We start from the raw sequence: 15,797 nt of genomic DNA on the forward strand, positions 1-15,797 counted from the left end.
TAGACTAAGAGATCCTAGAATCACAGAATCATACAATCATTAAAGCTGGAAAGCAACCTTTAAGATAATCAAGTCCAACTATCAAGCTTTCACCTTTATGCACAGTAAACCATGTCCCTCAGTGCCACATCTACCCTTTTCTTGAAAACCTCCAGGAAAACCTCCATCACCTCTCTGTGCAGTCTGCTCCAACGCATCACCACTCCTGAGAATAATTTTTTTCCTAATATCCAACCTGAACCTCCCATGACTCCTCCTTCAACTTACTGCCCCAAGGTCCTAAAGCTCCTTTTGATAGACCTTCTCCCCATTACTTTACTGCTGCTAATCTGAACTAATGAAAGTGAGTCATAATCAGAGGGCCATATCAGACTAGGGAGCTTTCTAGTTATGTCCCTAACTTGGGCCCCAGGGAGGCAGCAGACTTCCCTTTGAATAGGGTCCAGAAGGGAGTCTCCTATGACAATCACTCTTTTTTCGCTCCAGGTAGAGGCATTCTTTAGGTGGGGGTGGCCACAACAACCCTCTGCATGGAGATGCTATAGTCTGGAGAAAACTCATTTAAGAGTCTTCATCTCCCTGCCAGACCTATTGCTATATTCAGCAGTCTCACACTTCAGACCCCATAGCACTAAACAACTTAGAAATGGTCAACTAAAGAAGTGCAGTTGTACCAAATATTTTTAGGGGAGGAGAACAAAGTAAACAAAGAAATAATATCTAGTATATCTAGTCAAATACTAACAAGTGTGAATATAACAAATTTAACTGCGCTATTATTACTGAGATTACCTTATAGCCTCAATACCTTACAGCTTCAATTCTTTATTTCCTTTTCTTCTATCTTTTTTTCTTGTAATAATCAGACTAGCATTGATTCCTAGATTAGATTATTGCTATTTTTCTGTACTAGTGAAATATTTTCTTTACATATAAGATGTTACTTTTGTACAGCGCAAGATTTTGAGACTATTCACAGATTGTACCAGTGAACACAAAATACTTACACTCCTTTAAATTGCCCTCAGATTTCTTAACTTAGAAAGTAACCTACAATGTATGAAATCATGACTTTCAGAACTAAGATTTACTTTGTGTCAAGAGACAAAAAAGGCACCTAGATTATTTTGTAAAAATGGGAGATGAGTACAACAACCTGAAGGGAAAAACACTACTGAAATAATCTCAAAAATGTCTAAATGCTGTGATGTTATTGTATTTCTAGAAAAATGACAAAATATTGAATATATTACTTAAGGTTTGTGAGTCACACCTGAGTGGAAAGACCATAATCAAAGAAGCTATGGGATGTCAGAAAGCTATAGGAGGTAATGAGATTTTCAGACAGCTATGGAAAATAATTTCCAGGTACTGATTACACTTTTGTTGTGGTGAAACAGAGAACACAGTGAACTCTTTTTTCTGTCATCTTTATTCGGTACTGTTCCTCCTGACACTCCTCTACATTAAAGTAATAGAAAGTATTCTTTGAAAATAACTTAGACTTATTTTTTGCTACACTTACATTCACTACCTTTTTCTTTATCTCTTTATTTTCTAGTGCGATCACACATACTTGTATTATTTATTTATTTATTTATTTATTTATTTATTTATTTATTTATTTATTTATTTATTTAAAGAAGACAACTATTTTAATAGCTTATTGTTTGTTTCCTGTTCATCATTTTCAAAGGGATTGTTGTTTAACATACATAATGTCTATAATTCTGAGAGTGGCTATCCCAGAGCTACTGATTAAGTACAAAAATGACTGCTATATTAAAACTGACTACTTCAGTGAGCATGTCCGGACCAAAGCAGTTTAAAAAACTAATGTTTCTTGCTGGATTTTGTTAGGGGACAAACTTTTGATCTTCTAAAATTCTAATTACTGTCAACCTTGGATTCTATCTCTTTTTGATAGTAAAGTTTTTTAGCTAACCAGGACTGTGCTGGAACCTTAATTTATGTATGTTTAAGGAATTTGATATCAGGATCACATTATAAGGTTCTAAAAAACATGTATTACCTTCCTTTCTCTTTTGATGTTCAGTCCAATAGGATTTCTCTGGACATCTTTCACAGATGATCATAAAAATAGATAATTATCATGATATTGTGGGTGGTATTCATATTTGAGACCCTGGTCAGCAATAATATTTGTTTTAGTAGTCAGCTAGTTAAAAAATGACACTAAAAGACAGTCTCAGACCAATTGTCTCATCTCTAAAGGAGGCTAAAATGAACTGCGTCTGAAATTCCAGATACGTGAGTATATGTAGTAGATGCCTGCTCTCTACAAAATTATTACTCTCTACAAAACACTCCAGTATTCCAAAAGTAAGAAGGATCAGGAAATGATGATTCTTCTAGTAGTTAAAATAACATTAGTTATTTCCAGCACGGCTTACATTTTCTTTCTTATGCACCAAATGTTATATTTCAAAACATATGTAGATTTTGGCTGCCATTAAGCTGTAGTCTTCAGTGACTAAGTCTGCTCTAAGTAAGAGAGACTATACACATATGGTTTCCCTGGAAGACAACAGACACAGAATTACCACTTTTAGAAGATGTTTGTATGCAAGTTTTCCTCTATTCCAGAAAAAATAAAATAAAATAAAATAAAAAAATCAATTAGTCTGTCTTTTAGCTTATTTCTACGTTTCCCAAACTCTTTCTTCTTACACCAATCTAATATTTGTATGTATGACTTCATATGTGTTGTATTTGCCATGATGCAGTTATCAAAAACACACCGATTATCACTGCTACACTACAATTAGCCAAGGTTAATCTTTAACAACGAAATGACTAAAAATTATGTAAGTACTGTTTTCACTGACTGAAAAGCGGAGACGGAATATAAAAGTAAGAAAAGTGTATGGTATTATAAAGGGAGGAGTCAAATAATGAATTATCCTTGGATTTCTTTTCTGGATGTTACTGATTACATGTTCAGAATGGTCAAAGAGTTTTTTAAATTCATTATGTTTTGAGAGACATGGACATTAGTTTCGCCTGCCTGTACTTTAACACCAAGCTCTGTAAAAGAGAGGGTCTAAATGAAGCTTCCTCAGTGCCATATGCTGTGACACAGCACCCTTTCTAAGCTTGGCTGTGACAAATTGGGAGGCTCTGAACTTTAAAGGACAATGAATTGGTTTGAATTATTATGCTTTACTCAGTTTAAAATAAGGAGAATAGCCATTCTCATCCATAAGAACTGCCACTTCATATAATTAAATTCTGGCAGACTACATACTGCAGGTGTATTTTAATTAAATTTATCCTCTATTACACTAGGAACAGAATGCAGCCTCTATGGCTCTTCTGTACCTTGTCCTTCTCCCCCTCATCAATCTCTGTAAGTAGCTGAGATATCACTGGGAAGAGGTTAGACAATACTTGTAAGTAGGGATGAGAATTTGGTAAAAGAGAGCTTTAAATGAAAGGAAGCCATGGGAAAAAATGTGCTTTTTGGTGAACAAAAAACATATTTAAACATTTAGTTCCCTTGATGGAAAGAAGAAGATGGCATCTGAGGATGATCTGTAGATTTCATTTGTCAGTACTTTCTGAAAATCAAATGTGAAAAGAAATACTTTACAGCCAGTATATAATTTAGTCTTCAAAAAAATTAAGTAAATTTAACATTTTTCACAGATAACTTACATGCTTTCAAAAGATGTTTTTACTCATTGCTTTATTCACAAGCACAACTGCCTTGCTAGTTGTGAGGGAATCTATACAGATAGTAGAATTCTATATGAAGAAAATCCTGGAGCATCTCCCCTATGTCCTGGAGCATCTCCCCTATGAAGAAAGGCTAAGTGAACTGGGTCTGTTTAGCCTTGAGAAAAGAAGACTGAGAGGGGACCTGATCCAGGTTTATAAATATCTGAGGTGTGGCGGCCATAGTGGTGAGGCCAGTCTCTTTTCAGTGGTACGTGGAGACAGGACGAGGGGAAACGGACATAAGCTGCAGCACAGGAAGTTTTGCATGAATGTGCGTAAGAACTTCTTCACGGTGAGGGTGACGGAGCACTGGAACAGGCTGCCCAGGGAGGTTGTGGAGTCTCCTTCTCTGGAGATATTCAAGTCTCGCCTGGACGCCTACCTGTGCGACCTGGTGTAGGGAACCTGCTTTGGCAGGGGGGTTGGTCTCGATGATCTCTAGAGGTCCCTTCCAACCCATACAATTGTGTGACTCTGTGATTCTGTGAAAATCACATTAATTTAATGTAAACATGAAAGCTGTGTTTTAAAATGTAAGCAAGGACTTGAAAGATTTAAAAGTGAAGGTATGAGGAAGCATAAATTAAAAAAAAGTAGCCACTACAATATCAGCAAATAAAGAAACCTCAATGCAAAAATGCAAACAGTTTTTGCCATGTGCACTAAATGAAATGTTACACAATTAATTTGGGATCATTATGGATACATTTCCTTTCATTTATACACTAAATTGAATCCCTCCTAATTTCCCCAAATATCCTCTTTAAGTAAAAAAAGAAAAAAGAAAGAAAAAACACTAAAAAACAAAACCAAATCCCCCCAGTGATACAAGGAATAAGCAAGTAGTAATATAACAGAAACCTTGTGTATATATGTGACCTCTATTTTTATGGTAATTACAGTGACAAGGAATTAGAGTATTTGTTCAATATAGTCCTGTCTTTGCAATCCAGTTACTAATAAGTTATCTACTCTTCTTTGGTTTCTCATTTTGGGAGAGAAGAAGGAACTCAAATGAGCACAAGAAGAGATGTTGGAAGAAGCTTGTTTCATAAACAGAATATCATTTCAAACGTGTGAGTGAAGAAATCATTTTAAAGTGCATTATAATTTCCATTGCACTGAAATTCAACTTATTCACATGACAACTCTACAGGAAGAAATATTCTTGAAATGAAATATTTTATAAGCATATAAGAATAAATGGCTAAGGGGAAAATTGAATTTTGAAAAAATTGAAAATATAATTTAAGCCCAACAGAAATTCCAACGGTAACCATTACACTTAAACCTTGAATTAGTATATGACTACATTGAAAAGTTCTAGGAAGGGAAAAAAATACATAACAATAATTGCTTTTCACATTATAATGATCAGTACTGTGGAGATGTACTCTTCAGACTGTACATTAGAGTTTTGAAAATTAGTATTTTGGCGTTCCTAAAACTGTAACACTTCATTTCCATTTGTTAGAATGACCTGAAGCACTGTGATATGAATCACACACACACACACACACACACACACAAATAAATAAATAAATCAGCATCATCATGTGTGGAATGTTCCTAATGTGGAATATGAACTGTAAAGCCAGACTCCCCTGGCCCCTTCTAAGCCTGTGAGACAATATGTACATAGAACTTTGTTCTATAAGTGGCAATATTTTAAAATGAAGCACTTAAGGGATGGTGCCCCATAGGAGGGATGGGACTAAAGTGAATAGTTGCATCATAAGGAAATCAATATACTATATAAAAATGCAGTCTGTTCCTTTAAAGACCTTAGGCTAAATTAAAATCCACTTGTTTGGCTCAAATAAAAATTAAATGAAGTGTATTCTAATTTTTTTGAAGAATAATATATTTTTTGACATTCTATAATGTTTCTTACAGAAATTAGTTTTCCAGAAGCAACATTTTCTGTTGGGAAATTTCAATGGAAAAACTTGTATTCAACTCTCATTATAAACTTAAAGCATTGAGAACAGACTGTTACGTGGCTATAAGAACTGGACTGATGCTTTTTAACCCATTCTATTCCCTAAAACTATGCTGAACAACAAACTGCTTGCCATTGTGAAGCCCTGAGCAGTTTGGAGAATGCCTGGAGATCCTGGGGATGACATGCTCTGCCTGGTAGCCAGCAGCCCAATGTGGCTTGTACCATACAGGCAGAACTTCCAGGGCACTCAGGGCTGGGTGGCAATGCACCTCCCTCCATCCTCTCTCTCAAAAACTGTATCAGCTCTATCAATAAGATACTTGAGCATCTGACATTGTATTAGAAAATCATTGTTTTTTTCCTGAGAAAATGCTTGTGTGTGTTTCATTGGTTTTGCTGAACACCTTATTATCTAAGACAAAATGCATCAATGCTGACAAATTAATGTTGCTGACCAAACCTTTCTTCAGCATCAATAGGAAGGCTGGAGCTGGGGAGCTTTCTTTACAAACTAAAGCAGCTATGAATGATTTCTTACAATATTTTTCAATTTGTGCAGATGAAAAACAAAATACCTATAACATATTTTATGACCTGGTAAAGCAGACAAGTGTAAAGCCGAAATATGTCTGGTCTTTCTTTGTATGAGACTGGGAAGAGGACAGAAAGGAAAAATCACAGAGAATCTCAGAAGAAATCAGAAGAAATCCTGACCTTTGGCACCCAACAAGGTGTCAAAGGAGCTTATCTAGAAGATAAAAAAAAACACCTGAAGAAGATGTAATATAGACTCCTATAATTTGTATTTGCTCTAATTCTGCTTTACATGCTGCAGCTTCTATGTATTTTCTTTCTTTTCTTCTTTTTTTTTTTTTTCTTTAATGAAAGTGTCGCATTAAATTTATTCTTCATATTTCAGTTCAGGTTGTTTTTGTAATTTCTTTCCTGTTTTACAGTCAATAGAGATTTACAAACCTTTTCCTGCTACTTCACATCATTGCTACTATTGCCTTTGACTTTGGCCTACTATCTTAGCAATTTTACCAAGATATTTAATCTTTCTACATTAAGATAATTGAGATTGAGTTAGCCCTACATTAAAAATACTCTATCAATCAAAAGCAAAAGCTTGATCCAACATGTAGTCAAATAATTTTTTAATATTTTAAGAAATCTTTCGGCATGCACATGTATCCTTCAAATTCATTCCTCTATCAACTGTTTAGCTGTCACTTTTGTGTGTTCTAAGCATTCATGAATGGCTGAATTAATCTGATTTAAGTTTTAAACTCTTTTATACAATGGCGGGTGAAGACCACAGATAGCTATAACATATTTATTTGCTCAGTGTTAATGCAAAGTAAAATATTTGCACAGCAGCTACCAGTCTATTTTGTACTTCAATCAGTGTTTGCAATTTTTATATTAGTACATCCATCTTCAACAGACTTCTGGTTGACCTTAGGAAAAAAAAATAACTTCAACTTGCTATTTTACAGTCTTCTATTAGTCTACCTAAATATTTGCACTATAGCATCACTGTGTATCTAAATGATCATGTGATGCTTGCATTCCACACCAAAATAACAGTCATTTTTAAGCACAGACTGAGAAAAGCATGTCTAGTTGATGATGATTACATTTGTATAATATTCTGAGGTATATTGAAGCACATGACAGTACAATGTTAAGATGGGGCATAAAATCAAAAAAGATTTATAACCTTCTAATTATACTTTTTTTTTTCCTTCTAGATCTTGTCAGTATTCATCTCATTAAAAAATAAATGAATAAAACTAAGAATACCTATCTTACCTGTTCATCTCATATTATTTAAAGTAGCATATGCATTTTAAATCCACTTTGTTGTTCTTATTCCTGGCCTTTGGACTCTTTTATTCCTTTCCTGTCCCTTTTCATTTTCATTCTATTCTGCTGGCCCAGCTGACTATTTAGCATTTGACATAAACGTGCTGATAGAACATTTTTTGTAATGATGAAACGTGTAAGAGTATATTACAAAATTCAGCATGTAAAACCTTTCTTCTAAAGATGGGCTGCTCTTGTTTTTCTGTTTTCAGATTTCTTTGATGTTGTGTTATTTGTAACTTGAGACACTTGAGAGCTTTGAAAACTTAATAATCTGAATATATAATACCCTCTTACAAATATGGATCATCCTAAAATGCTAAAGATTAAAATGCAGGGTCAAAAATAATGAACACAATTTAAATTGAACAACTCAGTAATTCAGTCTCTATCACAGTAGTTACCATTTATTTTCTCAATAAAAATACTTGCAGCTTTAGAGAATTATGTTCCCAAAATAAACATTAAAATGTCATGAACGTGACTTTTCGAAAATTTGTTAAAAAACACTTGCATGCACGTTTCCTAATGTGGTGTTAATTAAACAGTCATGGGAAAGTCTTGTCTAAACCAGAGCACTGAGTTAACTGCATATATCCAGAGAAATCTAGGTCCTTAATTTGGCCTTAGCATGTGAGCATGTGCTTCAGCATGAAGCACCACTGTTGAATTTTATTACTGTCCTCTGTTTTGAGAGGGTATTTGCTTTGAAATTACTATTGTTAATTAAAGGTTTTGTGAATTATTAAATTTGATCTTAAATATTGATGGCATATAGAAATTGGATCAGTATTACAAAAACTCCAAAATGATGAAAAAAATTACAGTTAGCATATAAAGACCACAGCTGTAAGGCAACTTGACCTTCCTTCCCCATGCTTAATGTAGACTGTGTTTGAAAGAACTATGTAAAGGAAAGTTGTGCTTGTAAGATGACTTCTCAAGAAATACTTGCAGCTTATCAATTCTGCAAACTACTCTTCAAAGACAGCTTGAATCAGGGAAGTAGAAAGTTCACTCTAATTAAAGAAGATACATTTGATGAAAGAGTATCTTCTCAAGCTGATAAGAGCTGATGAAGCCTAGATTTTTAGACCCTGGAATCACAGATGGATTTCTCAGTTTTTAACTAAGATGGCATCACATCCCTTTGAACTGTTGTCTTTCCCTTTGTGGTCTCTTTATTTCACAATGCTAACAGAAATTCCACAGGTCTGTGGCCTTTATTCTTTTCTCAGATTTGACTGAAATATTAGCAACATGTACATAAAATACGAGGGCAGAATCTGGCAGAGTTCTACTGTGTCATTTTTCTGTTTAGGAGCTATATGCTAACTGAATTGTTTGGAACCTACTGTGGAGTGTTTTACAACTAAGGTGGATCTCTGCAGACTTTCATGGCAGATCTTACTACATCGATGTCTTTGTTAATAATTGGGCTTATGAAAAAGAAATAGCATGGTAACAAAATGCAGAGCACTTACAATAAGAGGAAACAATTTCAAACATGTTAAAAATACCCTACTACACTTAATTGGCAAGTCCTCAACAATAGTTACCTTCTTTCATTTCAGTTTTCAAATTTTATAATCTTTCAAAGTTTTTGGCAGACAATTTAATAATGCTACAATCATTTCAGTCTATCAAGAGTTCAAAGTGCAGAAAGTGAATTGGCAAATTTTACATTCTAATTCTTGTTTTTCTTTTTCTATATCTTTTGATTTTATCACATCACTTTATTTACTTCTATTTAATTTCTCATTACTATTCTTAATCCACGAGCTTTTTTTTTAATTTAAATAAATTCATTTTATTTATCTCATAACAAACAAGAATAGTTAAGTTCAGCTGATTCATCTTATTTAAAATTAGACATCCAGACATCTGGTCTTCTAATGGAGACTGATGGTCAAGGGCTTCTCCCATGTAAGTTAAAAACACTGTTCTGTCTATCTATTCTGTTCTCCCCAACTCAAATTTAGTGCTATTTTTTTTTTCTAAATAGATCTTTCATGTATGTGCACAGCATGAAGCCTGCAATCATCGTTAGCTACATCAGATCAGACAAAACAAGTTCTCCTGGTGACTGTTTTTCTGTCCCAACCCCTAACTACACATTCAAACATACCATGGTCTAGATAAGGGGCTTTTTTCCTGACTTAAATGAAACCATTGGTCTTTATTCAGAGAGTATGCTCAAAGTTCAAAACAGATATATTTTTACTCTTAAAAGAAATTGAGGGCCTCACCAATCACTTAGGTATAATTCCAAACAAAGCCGCAGTCTTTCTGTCTTAGTACCTGAAGAATCCACACACTTTCAGAGAGCTAGAGAATTTTAGGAAACCATGAAGAGATTGTGACCCAGAGCATTCTGGCAATTTTATGCATAGCAAGTATGTAGGTCAGTGTCATATTAATAATATGTCTATTATTTATAACATCTAGAGCAGCCTCACTTGCTTCATCCATGGTAAGTAACCTTTCATCCACCATTGGCTAAATTCACCTTCAGGCAGAAAGGAAAAGCTTAAAGAAAGTTATGATACAGTTTTTTATTTTTTTAATAATACGAGCACACTAGACTGAAAATGATGTCAACTTTTAATTTCCAACTCATTAACCATTTTAAGAAGAACTCCTTTTCTACTGCAGATGAATTTCTCGAGTATCCATTTTTGCTCTATTGCTTATATATCATTTGCCTGACTTCTGAGCTTCAGCACTGACTGATACTTTTGTGCCTCGTTAGCTTCAATTTTTGTATTGTTATTTACTGAAACAATTCCTTCTTATTCCTATTTCCTTTCTCTGTATTAATTTTAACAGAGCTGACAGGATGTTATCACAGCTTTTTGTCAGCTTTGTTTGGCCAACAACTTCTCCTACAACACCAGCGTGAGCCTATGACACAGAAGTGAGCTGTTAAGCTTCTTTGATTTGTCTCTTTTGTCATTGTGAAAACAGGTACAGATTCAGAAGAAAGAAGTCTAAAAATCCTAAGATCTTCCACTCATCTTTGCTATTTTTTCTCTCTTTTTTTTTTCTTTTCAGATAGACTAACTCTTAAAATCTTAAGTATAACAAAATGAATATCAATATGACTTTTCTCATAAAAACTTTTTACAGTCTAGAGACAAGGGGTTCAGAAACACTCTTAAAGCAAAAATTTAAGGAATGCATTCCAGATATTTAAATATTTTTCTCCTCTATAAGTACCTTTCTAAAGCTACAAAAGCATACATAAAAAGTACCATCTTAAAATTGTAGAGGCATACCTAAACCATCTGACATCACAAAAAAGGATGGCTACCTGCCTGTTTCTAATGTTTTAATTTATTTTAATTCCTGTGTATTTTACAAAGTCAGTATTTGGAAGAAAAGAATTGGAGTGGTAAAGATAAGGTTAAATAATATTCTCTAAAACATGGAAACTTAGTTTGGTATAGGATATTTTGCCAAAGATATAAAATAAAGCTGCAAATTATTTTACTTTTTTTTGTTGTTTATTTTCACTTGGCCCTAGCACATCTTAAGCAAAATCTTAAACTCCTCAAGGGTTGTGAATGAATGTGCATAGTTACAGCAGTATAAAGTCTTTCTTTTATTTGGAAAATACGCAGTGAAAATGTGCATACAGGATAGAGATTTAAATAAATTCTGGCCTCTTCAGCCAGGAAAATCCACATAGGTGACTTAAATTTTTAGCTCATTATGTGACACCCTTCAAGCCACTCCCATGTCATCATTTTCTAATATTTCTTAATATACAATTTTAATATACAATTCCTACTATACAAATGTATTAACCTATTAACCTCATAATATATTTTGTTTAATGTACATATTTTTTTCTGGAATTAAATGTGTTTTAAAAATGTCTGCATCTAAACTTTGGAATACTAATGTGTAAGTAATCTGAGCTTGTTTTTTATATTTGATGTAATCTACATGGACATTCTTTATATGTGGTGATCAGACATTAACTTGTATGTATTATCAGGAAACCTAATGAAACAATGTACTTACTTAGCTCTTCAAACCAGGAAACCAGGAAACTAACATACAAGGTGTTTGGGTCTATTCAAAATGTGATATTAATTAATCTACATTTCACCAAAAGCTTTGGTATTTGTTCCCCTTCTTCCCTCCTGATGTTAAATCAGTTTTGGTTCTACAAATTTCTTAAACAAATGTTGAATAAATCTGCTATATACACCCATATGTTGATTTTGTATGCTGAAGTACAATTAAGTTTATTAGAAAAATTAATTTCCACATTGCAGTAGGTCTCACTAAAAGGGCAGTTTCCAAAATTCCTTATCTGAGAAACTTCAGTTCTCACTGCTACTCAGTTCTACAGATTTATTGTGCTCTTAAGAGACCACAGTTCCTTGGGTACAAAGGACTCCAGAAATTTCCTTACAATATACGCCACAGGCAGCACTGCTTAAAAAAAATTTCCATCAAGCTGTCATCATCCAGTAATTATACCAATGCTTTCATTACTTGCTGTAATTCAACAAAAGTCTTGAGAGTTGAACAAGGCCGCAGTCCAAACACAGTTGATCCAAATGAGCAGTGCTACATGGCCTGTCTGTATGAAGCATCCAGTTATGTTTATTCAGCACTGATTCCAGATGAACTTTAAATCTAATTTAATTTATATTCATGTACACTACCAAATTGGTGATGTTTAAAGATAATTGCCTGAGATGGCTGGGGAGCATTTGTGATCTAGCACAATTAGTTTTGTTTCTCTGGCAGCTAGATAAATGTTTGATCCAAGATCTTTGGATGTCAGTTCAAAAGCTCCTATTGACTTCCATGCTCTTTGGATAAAATTGTAGATGTCTAATTGGCCATCTGTGTGCATATCTGCTGTGACTGCACACACATATTGGACCTGGCCACTGTTAATATAGTCTCCAAAAAACATTTGTAGTAACTATATTCAATACCAGTTATAGAATAATCAATTGAAAATATCTCGCTAAAAATTCAGCAATAGAATTTTCTTCCAGTAACTTTTCTTTTCTGTTCCAATCCCTAACATCACCCAAAGAGAAAAGGTTGAAACCTTGGAGATATACATATGAAAGTGCATAGCATCTGAACTAACATATAGAAAGAGTAGTAAATTCTTAAATTTGATTTTTAAAGCACTTTCAACTCCAGATAGACAGGCTATCTTAAAATGTTATGCTTGTTGTTTGGATTTTTTTCTTCTAATGAGAAATCATCTGCATTTTTATAACTATTTTGAAAGTCTTTATAAATGACAGTTTGCCATATTAAATGTTAGACTGCTACTGTGACTTACAGTTTTCTACAAAAGTTACCAAGCAACCCTTGAAAACATATGCATGTTCTTTATTTGAAAAGCTATTGTTTAATTTAATAAAAATTAAGACAATTTTAATTATAAAATTATAAATAGAGACAATGCAAAGAACTGCTACTAACATTTACTGTTATTAATGTTTCTGTAGCTAAAGAGATAATAGAAATAAGTCTGATGATCTAGAAGGTCACAAAAGAAGTACACACACCCTAGTTGTAATTGAAGTTTAGTCAAAAAAGTAGCTTCTAGAAATCAACTGTATTGTAATGTATTGTTATGAAGTAGAACTAGCTGGCTCATGAGATGGATAATGTTAATATAATTACACATATGTTTTGCCATGTTATATTCTTACATCTTATTTTATCCTAATAGTTTGGGATTTTTCCAAAGCATATCCATTAATGCTTCTTCACAGATGTTTCAAAATGTCAGCTTATTGATCTGTTACTATTACATATTGTTAAACTTCAAAACAGTTCATGTGAATTTATGTATAGTGTCTTTTCATATGAGTGGAATGTGTCTGGAGAACAAACTTATTCTTGGTATAACTGTTTATTCATGTATGAGTGCATAATCTCATATAGCTGTCAGTAGATTAACCAAGGTATGAACTCTATTTTTAATACTTGTTTCCATAGAGTTGTTTTTAGTCTTTTTTACATACCACATTTAAAATGAACAGCTGCGAAGAGAAAACAACATAAAATCTAAGAAGTTTGCATTCTTCTCTTAATATCAATATGTTTCCCAAAAATTTTGCATTAGAATCTGAGAGACATTTACAGCTGTCCCTGTGTGTAATTTCTATATCTAACATAATGCAAACCACAGCAGAAAGTTAATTTGTTTCTTGCATGTACATTATATATTAATCCAGATTTTCACCAAATGTCTGCCAAATATATTATTCCATCTGTAACGTTTTGCATTTTCCTGTGAAGATACATAGCAATCACAAACCTTTCTCAGTAGTCTTTTATATCTACATTACCCCTTAACACTATTACTACTGTAATCTCTGCTGAATCTGTTCAGTGGGATTCGGTCAAAATAATCCATGATTATTTTCTTTAACTTTTAAATCATTGTGGCATACAGAATTTTTCACCAAGAGAAACAACCTGATATTCATTTTGTGTCTCATTTCCAAGCAGCACTGACAGCTGAATTTTATTGCAGAAACTGAATGATAAATTGGTAATTTTACTAAAGAATGAAGGAGAATACAACTATTTTATAAAACAAAACAAAACAACACCTTTAAAACAAAAAGTTATTATTTTCCACTAGAAAGGAGAAAAACAAAGCAACACATTGACCACATCTCAAGGCATATGACAGAAAGGAAGAAACTGGATGATAAGAACAAAGAACTCTAAGAAAAAAAAATCATTGTATGATTATACAAAAATGTTTATTCCATTTTGGAAGGAAGTGCAAAAAAAAAAAACCAAAAACATAGCATCTGTATAAAAGAAATCTGAATTGATACTTACAGGAAATTGGACATACACTTGAACAGAGGAAGTTTTAAAACAAAGCAACGGTATGCAACAAAATGAACCAGGACAGTTGTTCCAAAATGCTATTTAAAAGAACAAACAAATTGGAAAGTATTATGCCCTCATAGATGAGTTCCAGAGTTTTCCATGAAAACAGCCAGGAGAAAAAATACGCAATGGGGAGTAAAAAAACACAGAAAGGTCACTGAGGTGGGTGACGGCGAAGATAAGAAAAAGGTGCTGAATAAGTCAATCCAGTAGAAAGAACACTGTATCTTAACTGAACTGCAACAAATGGATCAGATCCCAAATCTAACTGGGGTCATGCTTCTAAATGCAACCAGATAATGTACCAACCAGTGTTAATGGAAAGGCAAAGCACTTTTTGCCCCGTGGGTTAACTACAATAACTTTCACCACTTAGATGAGTGTTACTTTGATGCTGCAATTACTCAAGGCATGTGTTGGTCGATATTTGCAATGTGCTTATTTACTGTCTACTTTCAGGTAGGAAAGTGCAGGTGGCTTGTCTTACTGAAAATAAATTCATGTAATTTCTTTTTTATCTTTTTTGCTTTTTGTTTTTTCAAACAGCAGCAATTTTTCAGCTCTGCTGTAAGTTACATTTGGCTGAGCCTGTAGAATCATGAGCTGCAAACATAAGAGAAATTCTGCATGAATTTTGCTGGAACTTAATAGTTACTGTTGAATATGCAGCATGTATAGAATCAGAGATGGATAAAGACATAAGAAAAAAATCAAAACTCTAACTTTTGTTTAGCTCTTCGTATAAGGCCGTTGATTACATGGATTTAAGTGTTCTAGAAAAAGAAAACCTGGTCAATTGCTTATTATTGCCATGCTGAAAAGTACAGATCAAAAACTCAGTCCTTTAACAGCAGTTCAATCTTACATGCCCCCAGGTGAGCAAAACAGGTAAGTTAAAGGTTAAAGCTTATCTTCAGTTATCATTTCTTCTCCTTTTCAAATATTCAGAGGATAAAGAAAAGTTTACAGTGTTGAATCCTGCTGCTCTTCACAAGTGAGGAAGCTACAGAGGCATGACAAGGGCAAATACTTTAGTCTGACAGTTAAGCTGAAGAGAAGGAATTATTACAACAGCAAGGTAGCTGAATCATGAATCAAATTACTACCAGCTCTTGGAATCATTCTCCCCACCTACTTCATGTTTCTGTAACCTAAACAGAAAATATTTTCAGTGTTAGGGTTGTCATTTTCTACACAAGATGACCTTATCTTGATCAATTAGTCTGGGCATTAATGAGAAACACTTTCTGTTTATCATATCATGTATTTCTGTACCATCCAAACATCCAATAAATTTGTTAACATTGAACTGTCAATTCATCTGCTAACATGTTAGCATGGA

The sequence above is a fragment of the Meleagris gallopavo genome, chromosome 4 (genome assembly GCF_905368555.1).
Source record: "Meleagris gallopavo chromosome 4, MGAL_WU_HG_1.1, whole genome shotgun sequence".
NCBI lineage: Eukaryota > Metazoa > Chordata > Aves > Galliformes > Phasianidae > Meleagris > Meleagris gallopavo.